Source organism: Mastacembelus armatus, unplaced genomic scaffold (genome assembly GCF_900324485.2).
Source record: "Mastacembelus armatus unplaced genomic scaffold, fMasArm1.2, whole genome shotgun sequence".
Lineage (NCBI taxonomy): Eukaryota > Metazoa > Chordata > Actinopteri > Synbranchiformes > Mastacembelidae > Mastacembelus > Mastacembelus armatus.
Genome location: NW_022872898.1, coordinates 286,577 through 297,741, shown reverse-complemented (window position 1 = coordinate 297,741; position 11,165 = coordinate 286,577). Strand labels below are relative to the sequence as shown.

Here is an 11,165-nt window from a genome sequence, read left to right as displayed (position 1 = left end):
AAATAGGATTGGAACCATTGTAACGCTGTTCCTCTGATACCAGTCACATGCTTCAGTCTCTGCAATAAGATGTTGTGGTCAATGGTGTCGAATGCAGCACTAAGGTCTAGGAGGACAAGTATAGAAACAAGTCTATTATCTGAGGCTAAGACAAGATCATTGGTAACTTTTAACAGTGCTGTTTCTGTACTATGGTGTGCTCTAAATCCTGATTGAAAATCTTCAAATAGTTCATTCCTGTGTAAGTGGTCTGATAGCTGCTTAGCGACAGCTTTTTCTAGGATTTTAGAAATAACATGCTGGACCATTCGGTTGATGTGTCCATCTTCTGCTACTGCTGGAAAGTGTAAGATACTTGCTCAGTAGAGCTGCATTATGTATGTAGTCATACTTCTGTATGATGGGCTTCATGTACAACGAATTTCCAAATGTAATTATTCTTCCTTTGGCTGTTTTTTGTTTCCTTTTGTTTATCCATTATAGTTTGGTTTGGATAGGTCTGTTTTGTTTTATTAGTTTCATTTCTTTAAGGCTCAACCAGTCGTCCTCTACTCTCACACTATTTTCCCTTTGTCATATTGTCACTTGTTTCAACACTGAAAATAAAAACACTTTATGCCATTAAATCTCCTTTTTTGGTTGTTCCTACATCTTGTTCAGTCATTCCCGGTGCCTGTGTCAGACTGATCTGTATGTAGGTTTTTCTGAATGTAACAGTTTGTATATAGAAATATAAACCTAATTTTATATGAAAGACAGCAGGCCCCTATGTTACTGCTATGTTGATAGTTGTTGGTCTAACAGTGTTTCTTGCTTAGGGTGCAAGAGGTTCTGGGTTGATAAGCTACTTTGGAGTTACAGTTAAGTCTCTGTGCCCATCTGTTCTTTGGACCTGGAGACATAACTGTACCATTAATAAACAAGTGGACTTGTTCCTCCATCATCAAGCTTTCAGACCATGATCAGCTACCCTCATCTTTTTCAAAGAAAAAACTGTTCTCCTTATCTCCAATCCATGATAAGTTTTCCACTCACTTCAAACTTTGTTTCTGCTGCAGATTATAAGACAGGTACTTTAAGCAACGGAGCCACAGCAACCCAGGAAAAGACCTTCTTTCCTCACATTAAAAGTCCAAAACATGTTCTATTGGTACTGCCTGAGGTTAAAAAAGTCACTTTTACACAGAAAATGAAGCAAATGTCAGAAATCAGGGATTGAGCTACTTCCATCTTCTTTGCAGCAGTAGAAGTAAATGGAGCCTTGAATATGGATGCAAACAATTCCTACAGGTGTCCCAACTTTTGGTGAGTACTTCCAACAAACTGTGTGTGGCAGTGTTTTACATGTGACATATTAGGCCAAGGAATAACAAATTCACTTGTTGTACTTTGACACTATTTAAACTCTGGTACAAACAGTGAATTCAGTTTAGCTATAACATGTTTAGACAGGAGCAGGAATGAACTGATTTCATTATTAGCATTTTAGCTTTCTGTGCTTTGAGCGAACCAGTCTAAAAACAGGTCTGATTTGTAACTGAGCTGAAAAAGAGATAAAATGGAAATATTGATTTTTTAAACAACAAATCAAATTGTCTTCTATCAGTAAATTTTCAGTCTATCAGTAAATTTTCAGTTTATTTTCAGAATCACATTAATCAAACAAAATACAATATAATCATGAAACTTTATTGATCATTATATTTATATTATTAAATACATATTATTAGATTTTTGTGGTACAATTTGACGACTGCACATGTTTACTTGTAATAAAGTATTATTTACAGTCTTATGTTTTATATCTTATATATATTCTTTTTGTTAAGTAGCTTGCTCAACACTCAAGTCCCATATGGTCTAGTGGTTAGGATTCTTGGTTTTCACCCAAGTGGCCCGGGTTCAACTCCCGGTATGGGATCTTGTGTTTAATAAGCTTGTAAATGCCCAGTTATAGAGCAGTGTCTCCAGTTGCAGCAATGACCCCTTCATGCCAGACTCCAGCACATAACACATTCTGCTATTAAACAAAGCTCAGTGTCTCCACCCTTTCAGAAAAAATTCTCTGAGAGGGCATGTGTTAAGATTTGTCTTAAATCTGATTGGTTCACAACATTCCCTGACACTTGAAAAGCTACAGTCACAGTTGGACCTTGTGAACACCAAATATCTACAAAGCAACTGACTTTTATATCAACTTGAACTTTGCTTTTTAGTGATAAGTTCATAGTGTAACCTGCTGAACTTAAATGGTGAACCAGGTAAATAATATTCCTGCGAGATAGGATAATGAAGCTTAGTGAAATGATAAATTAATCTTTCCAAAATAAACATTTCCATTTTTGCCTGCAGATTTAACTAGGAAAGCAGTTGCCCTGTGTGGTTGACCTTTTTGCAATTGGTCCATTGGATTTAGGGTAGTCTACCAAGACCTTTAGTCTCACACAGCATTGGTGGTTCAATGGAAGAATTCTTATGGCAGCACTTATGTCTTCCAGCTTTCAAGGCTGCAGGGGCGAAACGTATCAACCTCTACATTACAAGAATGCAGCTGTATGGTCTCAAGAAATCTTTCCTGTGGAAAGACATATGGAGATTATGGAAACTGCATCAGAAAATATACGTTTCTGTGGCATCTATACAAGGAAGCAACTGTTAGCTCTCAAGGGAACAAGTCTGCTTCTTGGTATAAAACCTGAAATCCCCCAAGACCTGAGGAGGCGCAGGAGGGGCTGTAGAGCAGGAGTGAAGCATCGAGAAAAACGTAGGAGATTTAAACCATTTCTCCCAAAAATTATTTTGGAGAATGTGAGGTCACTCTGCAAAAAAGTGGATGAACTTACAGCTTTACCTGACCCTGAGAATAAAATTCACATGCTCTACTGACTGAGCTAGTGAAGCTGAAGTGCTATGTATTGCAAACAATGTCATGACTTAACCCTGTCATCCAGGCTTCCAAATAATTTTGTATTTTACAAAACAGCATAACAAGTCCCACCCACTACATCTCAGGGTTGCAACTGTAGTACTGTGCATCTGTGTTGAACTGGTTAAGTATGATATGCTTGTCATCCTGCTTTCCTTGAAGCTAAACCAGTATATCTGCATTGATACTGAAACTGTGAAATGAGTATTTGATTTGTACTTTGTGTTGTTACATACTTTAAGATGTTTGGGGGACTGTCTCTGTAGATTTAACTGTGGTGTCACCGTCAGGCTGTTTATTCTTGCGTTGGGTCACAGCTAACATTGGTAAGCTCAGGCCGAGTTTTCTTCAACAGTCAATAAACAACCTCTTTTTCTGCCTGGTTCCAAACCAGGGTCTTTTCACTTATCAGGCAAACACGAGGACCACTACAGTACAGAAACTGACACAGCCTTTGGTATCAGAACATGGTGCTGTAAAATACAGAATTGTACAATAAGTCCATACGGCACTTATTTGGAGAAGCTAAATTCAAATGATCCAAATGTGTGTCATCTTTAGGAAATCATAAAGGAGATCTGAGAGATATCTTGAAAACATGCAGCTGTGCTCCTGTAGTGTAGAGGTTAATAGGTTTGCTTCAAACATCCAAGTCCCCTGCACAGCAGCCTAGAAAGCTATAACAACTAAGTGCTGACACATGGCAATTTCAAACCACTTCTGCACTGTCCGAGAATCGAAGCCAGATCTCACACATGGCACGCAGGAACGCTTCCATTTCATCACCAATGCCTCTGCTCCTCCTACAAGCTGATGTCTTCACATCATGACACCTGATCTGACCATGAAATGTCAACATGCTCACTGTGCGCTGGGCAATTACCACTACCAGCTACTGAGAGGGGCTGCCCAAACACACCCAAATGAAAGTAATTAAAGTGGAATCATATGCAATATTATTACAATATTAATATACAGTATTAATAAAATACAATATTCACAATGCAATATATTCCTGTTACATTGATGTGACCCATCCATCTTCTATACCCACTTATTCCTGAACCAGGGTCACAAGGATCTGCTGGAGCTCTTTTTTGGCTGCCCGACTCAGATGTGACCACTTTAATATTTTGTATTAATACTAAAATATTTATATAATATAGTTTTTTTTTTACATCTTTGTAGACAGAAACAGCAACAGACTAACTCAACAACAGCAACACAACAGTCATCCAGGCCAGGTAGCTCCTTCAGCAACAACAGAGACTGACTGTTACCCACTGAATGTCCACGTAGTATATACACAGAGGCTTCTTTTCAAATCATTTACACTCATCAACCTGTGAAATTAACACATTACCTGGAAAACTATGCCATGCATGAACTACCAAACTGAACAGTGAAATGAACTACTAACAGATTTGGACTTAAAGAAAGTCTGTAAGTTGTTGCAACAGTGCTGTTATTTCCTCTGATTGATTTTTACAGCAGATGTGTCTCTCTCTCTCTGTCTTATATGGTTTCTGTCTCTTTCAATGAATGATGAACAACTCCTGTGCAGTCGAGCTGCTTCTTGTGTCAATGACACTTCTGAAGGTGTCTCTGTAACATCATGTCCAAGAATGTTTAGACATTAAAGAGATCAAAGGTCTCTCAGTGTTATGACACACACACACACACACACTTTCTGACTTTACAATGATGCCTCTTGTACATCGTCTTATTATTATTATTGTGTCATTTCTAATCAAGAAAAAACTTGAAAACTGGTTGAATAAAAGTAACTTTAAGTCAGAATTTGCCAGGGGTATGAATAATTTCGGTTAATGCAGAATATCTTTGCAGGTGATTCAACGTTGTTGCTGTTACATGTACATACTCAGGTAGAAAATGACTTTACAAAGAGAGAGACAGAGAATGTTATCAAAGTACAGGGTAGAGCTCAGAAGATTATTAAATTAGCTATTTAGAAAAATCTGGGTTTGTTTATAGTGAGTTATTACTGAGGCATTGCTGGGGTTTGAACACAAGATCTCCTGTTTACTACACAGGCACATTAACCAACTAAGTCACAGTACCACTTACAAGCACATTTAAAATATATCTGCCTTAGTCCACAATGTCTGAGTTTTAGACATTGGAACATGCAAGAACTGATTTTGGCTCTTGAGCTTAGAAAGTCCAGAAGGACGGTCCCTGTTCATATTTCCTTCCTGTCTCCTCTCTCCATTCTCCTGTTTCATAAAGGATTCATGTTTGTCAGCTCCTGTTCAGTGAATTAAATTCTCCAGTGAATGTCTGTAATAATCAGTATATTCCAATAGTAACTATCTGTGATTAGTTGTATGACCTGCATAAAATGAGATGCTGTACATTTTTTACCAGTCTGTTGTTGCCACATGCCATGGTGGATACGTGGTTGCACTGTTTCCTCACAACACGAAGGTCATGGGTTTGCAACTAAAATCTACTATTACACAGATGCAGCAATTGACATTACAATACACATCGAATGTGTCATCAGCTCTTGATTTCACATCCATCCTATGTCAGCAGATACACAGAACACAAAACCTAAACAATATTCCTTCAAGCCGGAGTTGAACCAGTGACCTAAGGATAACTGCTACTTCAACCTACAGTCCTCCGCTCTGCCAACTGAGCTATTGAAGGAAGCACACAGCGGTTTGGTGTTGAACTTTTCCACAGATGCATAAACTGACACTTAACTACACATTTGATACCAAAGCTCTTTTCTTAACTGCAGGATAACTGTCACTTCAACCTACAGTCCTCCACTCTACCAACTGAGCACCTTGGACAGCATCAACAATGCTGCAGTTTCATTGGCTATGACTCCTATATACAACTGGCCCCTGTGTGGAAGGCAGCTATGCTCACCACTACACCACCATCACTGTGTCCAAAGTTTTTACTACTCTTCTGAGGTATTTTCCATCCACCTCATCTGTTCTGCTCCTTGGCTCCTGTACTTCTGCTTATGGAAAACATGTCAGTCAGGAAAGCAGGAGTGAAAGGATGACAGCACTTTGGCAGTTCACACTCACTCTGTCTATAACACATTCTGCTGTCTTTGTCTGGACTGAGTTCATACATGTTGTACAAATATGAAACCAGATATCTGATAATACAGAAGTCTTAAGATTGGGCTTTAAAGACTTGTGGAGAATGTGGGCATCGATCCCACTACCTCTTCATGAGCAAGCCTCTACCACTTGAGCTAATCCCCCACACTTAATGATCAGATCCATAATCAGTTTACAATTTGCCAGACTGTCGTATTTTCATGGATTCAGAAAGACCTGGAACTATGTTTTTTCCTACACACTGAGCTAGTTTGGACTTTTTCTGACCTCGGTTTTTCAAACAGATCTGTTTTTTAATATATAATTTTTAATTTTCTCAAAATTCAGATTTTTTTGCTAGGAGTTCTGGCTTTCTTCTCAGAAAATCACTAAGTAGCATAACATAAACTTCTTCTTTTGTTCATGTTTCATTCTTGCACCAGTAGTTTAACCCATAGCAGATGGAACTTTCACATGACTTGCAGTGATGCATTTTGGTTTGCTTAATAAGCTGAAGCTCTTCAGCAGTCTGATTTCTAACTATATCCTCAATATATATGACTGCACACAGGTGTAGATGGGTGGTTGGCACTTATGTTCCTCAAGAAAAACTGCACTGCTTGTTTTCCAAATATAAATGGTGCACCCACTGCTGACTAACTGGATCAGGTGTGGGCCATCAGAACCTACTTAATTAGTCATCCGCCCTTATCTGAGACAGGATGGTACAGCTTCTGATTGGCTAAACACATCTGATACAGACAATCACTAGTATAAAGGTGAAGGAACAAGGTTGCACCCTCCTGTTCTAGATGAACCATAAAGAAACCCCTGCCTCGTGTGAGGTTTGAACTCACGGCCTTCAGATTATGAGACTGACGTGCTGCCAACTGCACCAATGAGGCAAAAAAAGCTGCAACAATAGACACAAGTCAAATACTTATAATTTAGCTTATGTACAGTTTTTATCCATCCATCCAGCCATGATCTACACCCACTTATTCCTAATTAGGGTCACAGGGATCTGCTGGAGCCTATTACAGTTTTATATACAGTTTTTAGTATTGATACAAAACATTAAAGGAAGCACACAGTGGTTTGGTGTTGAACTTTTCCACAGATACATAAACTGAACACTAGACGCCAAGTCTCTTTTCTTAACCGCACAAACTGCATGTATAGTGAGTAATGCGCTTGTTTAGTTCCAGGGAAGAACCAAAGAGGATGAAGAGCCCATCATACTTAACCAGTTCAATGAAGAGCAGCACCAACCAACTGCCTTGCAACATTAAGGTGAAGCAAGTGAAAGTGAAAGTGACTTATCTGGCCAAGTACAGTGAGTATTTGTGCTTTTTAACCCACCCAAGTGCACACACACACACACACACACACACACACACACACACACACACACACACACTCACACCGTGCAAACACAGTGGGCAACCAATGCTGCAGTTGTGGTATTGAGGGCAGACAGGGCACTGGCTATTCACTCTGTGCCACCAACAATTCCTGCATGAACTTGTTTCAGCTTTTCATATGTCGGTGTCTACCCCAGAGATTATTTGTTCTCATTATGTGTGTGAAGATCCTCAGTTGTCCAGGGGAAGTTATCTAAAGGTTGAGTCATGGCAACTGGACTTTCAATTGCCATGACTCAACCTTTAGTTTCATTATTTATGTACTGTGCCCAAACCCTTAGCCCATTTGGTATGCTCCTACCTTGACTTATTGACCTGTTTTTAGACCGGTTTGTTCAAAGCACAGAAAGCTGAAATGCTAATGAGGCTACACCCAAACTTGCCCCATGTCAGAACGAATGTTAATGATTCTATTCAGTCCTCATTAACTCATGATTACAGTGAATCCAACAGCTCACTGGAAGTGTTAAGTGTCCACTGGACTCACAATATTGTTCTTTTAATGAGGCTGGTCAAAAACAGCATGAACCTCAGCATTGCTACAACAGGGATCAGGCCAAGATGAGGAAGTTCTACTATCTGCAGGAAGTAGCTGTTGACTTGACAATGTCTAATTATTTTCATCACAAGCTCAACAAATGTTTAGCAAATATACAGAACCACTGTCTGATAGGCTGGTCACCGACCACCAAAACATTAGCTGAATAACTGGCTAATCATTGAACACACACAACATCTGTTTCTAAATGTCATAATGAACCTGAAGCTGTGATTTAGGCCATTTTGGTTCACTCCCTTTTCTGTGCCCTGAGTCGTTATTTCTGCCTGTTCCTGATCACTTTGTCTTTAACAGGAGCAGTCACATCCATAAAATGTTGAAATATTGCTGCTTTGTTTTTCCTTTACAGACTTTAAAATACGACAAAATGACAAACTACAAAGAAAATGTATAATGTGACATTTTTATTAAAACCTTATTTACTTGGTTTTTCATTTGTGCATGAACATGAAAACACAGTAATGGACGCAGACACACAAACACGTCAGTACAGATTAGATGGGTCAGCCCGGGCGCAAACGTGTCTGCACTGGTTTTACGCACAGACCATGGAGGTTTTCTGCAGGCGATTACGAACTGAAAGTCAACCAGAGCATCAAATACTGAACCCGTCACATTGTGTCTCAGTTGTCAGTTGATTTTACCACAATGTGGAGAATAACAGAGTTTTGTCAGAAGCTCCTGGGTTCACACACAATTACTATGGCTGGCCAGCACAGGTGAATGTACTAACTAAAACAAAGCATTTGCTTTCTAGCTAGTACGAACCAGTCGGTGGTATCAGTTAGCATCAAGAAATGCTGCATTCATCACAAGGTCTGTGGCCTTCAGTCATACCATCCTGTGAGAGCTTGATCCTTTCTGATCTCAGAAGATAAACAGAGGAACTCGGTCAGTATTTTAACGGGAGACTGCCTGGGAATACCAGGTTCTGTAGGCATTTTCTCTATTGCGCCTTAGCCAGTAAAAGGAGGTGCTAATGAGCCCTGCTGGACCTGGTTAAAAAGAAAAAAGAAACAATTGTTGATGTTTCCAGTGAGGAACAGGACACGCTTCTGCTTCTTGCTTCTGAAGAGTGCAGACGCCTTTCTGCTTCTCCTACTTCTCCCAGTTTTACTTTGCCTTTATTCCTTTTGATTCCATTTATTTTCACTGAATGAAATTACATTTTTAACATTTTTTACCCCTTTTTTAACTGCACTTAGAATTTTAGTGAGGATTTTACTTTTCTTTTCAACAACTAATCTGGCCTATTGAGCGACTAAGCCATGGAAAGTTTATTTTTCAACATGTCTGGAAAAGAAAACACATTGTGCCAAAACTGCCGGATATATCTTCAGTAAATCAGTGTGTTACAAATGCAGGTTCTTGCTCTGGAATCTGAAAACGGACTTCATGACACATTTCTGTTCAGACCCAGTGGTAGGAAGGCAAAACCTGCTATCAATAATAAGTGCTATGTTGACCAAAATGCTACACTGTACTATACACTGTGCCATGGTCACTCATACAGTAGCTCTCCTCCCCCAGGTCATCTCAAAACACCAAAATTCATCTGGCTTCTTGCATTGAACACATGGCTGTCCAAGGCCTGTGAGATAAGAGGGGTGCAGTTCATTGATAATTTCAATGAAATTATGCCAAAACAATTTCTTGTTTTGGCATAATTTCTGAACAGCCAAAGGTTCCTCTGAGAGAGCGGACTCCTCATCAGCCAAGGATCCCCTCTCAACAGCACCTTCATTGGTGCCCCCTCCAACCCCCCCGCTGCATCCATATCCTCTGCAGACTGATCATTGTCCATCCCATCCCCAGCTTCACCAATGGGATTTCCAAATCTGTTGTTCCATGCTGACACGAAGACTTACTTCAGACCTTCAGCATGTTATGATGAAGGTCACGTGATGCCAGACGAGGTCCTTAAACCCCGCTCTGAGCTGTTAAATGCCACTTTCTGTTACACCTGGTCCTCGTGTTATTACAGAGTCAAAGGAGATCAAGGAGCTAAAGGTTTCAACTTCTCTTTCTTTCTGATGGACCTCCTCCTCCTTCTCTTCTGCTCCTCCTCCTCCTCCCTCCATTCCACACCTCAGCCTTCGCCCCAGAGGAGAAAAGTCAGTGTTTTGACAGTGATGGTGGTGTAGTGGTGAGCATAGCTGCCTTCACTTGAATGTTGTGGTGTCCTCCTCCTGAAGTCTATGATGAGCTCCTTCATCCACGTTCAGGAGCAGGTGGTTAGGCTGAGGCCACTCCACAAAGTCTCTGGCCAGTGTCATGCACTCCAACTCCTTTCAGGTCCACCGACATGAGCTTCTCTGAGGAGGCTGAGCAGGCATAGATGGAAGCACAGCTCACACTGTGCAGTTTTTCAGACAGTAGCCACCAACCACGTTCGTGAGGACAGTAAGTGCAGATTGTGTTGATGCAGGGTTCCAGCTTAGGCTTTAGTAATTCAGCACATCAAATGAAGCTGCAAAGAGGTTGGTTGACAGCTACCTTTGGTAGGCTCAGGCTCAGAGTTTTCTCAGACTGACATGCAACAGCATAAACTATGTTTCTGCCTGGTTTTGAAACAGGGCCCTTTCACGTGTGAGGCGAACGTGATGATCACTACACTACAGAAACTAATACAAGAGTCTTATTAGCACTGCCTTTTTCAAGCTAAGGCACAATAGAGAAAATGCCTAAAGAACCTGGTATTCCCAGGCAGTCTGCCATTAAAATACTAACTAAGTCGGACCCGTTTAGCCACTAAAATCAGACAGGATCAGGCTCTTGCAGGATGGTATGGCTGTAGGCCACAGACCTTGTGATGAAAGCAGCATTTCTTGACGCTAACTGACACCACCGACTGGTTCGTACGAGCTAGAAAGTGAATCCTTTGTTTTTTGCAAGTTAGTACGGTCACCTATCCCGGCCAGCCAGACTAACTCTTTTTCTCTTCTATACAAAGGATTAGTCTGGAATCTCTTCAGTAGAGATCAGTTTCCAAGAGGTGGGACAATGGTTGCAGAATAAACCAATCAGAAACAAACAATATGACATGTGCAGTAGCCTAGAGATGCTAGTGAATGACTGTTATTGTTTTTGTTGTAAAAACATGAGAATACACAGTGTTATCACCAGTTCTGTGCATATTTTTGAATGGAGTAAACAGCAATAGCCAG

At 40.3% G+C, this 11,165-nt stretch overlaps 4 non-coding genes across 4 annotated transcripts; 1 reads left to right on the top strand and 3 right to left on the bottom strand.

Moving 5' to 3' along the window:
• Positions 1 to 1,849: 1,849 nt before the first annotated feature.
• On the top strand, positions 1,850 to 1,921 carry trnae-uuc (transfer RNA glutamic acid (anticodon UUC)). Its single transcript has one exon. It is a non-coding gene; the product is annotated as a tRNA-Glu (tRNA).
• Positions 1,922 to 5,514: 3,593 nt separating this feature from the next.
• trnay-gua (transfer RNA tyrosine (anticodon GUA)) lies at positions 5,515 to 5,602 on the bottom strand. The gene is given in 2 exon segments: positions 5,515 to 5,550; positions 5,566 to 5,602. It is a non-coding gene; the product is annotated as a tRNA-Tyr (tRNA).
• Positions 5,603 to 6,847: 1,245 nt separating this feature from the next.
• On the bottom strand, positions 6,848 to 6,920 carry trnam-cau (transfer RNA methionine (anticodon CAU)). Its single transcript has one exon. It is a non-coding gene; the product is annotated as a tRNA-Met (tRNA).
• Positions 6,921 to 10,550: 3,630 nt separating this feature from the next.
• trnav-cac (transfer RNA valine (anticodon CAC)) lies at positions 10,551 to 10,623 on the bottom strand. Its single transcript has one exon. It is a non-coding gene; the product is annotated as a tRNA-Val (tRNA).
• Positions 10,624 to 11,165: the final 542 nt, after the last annotated feature.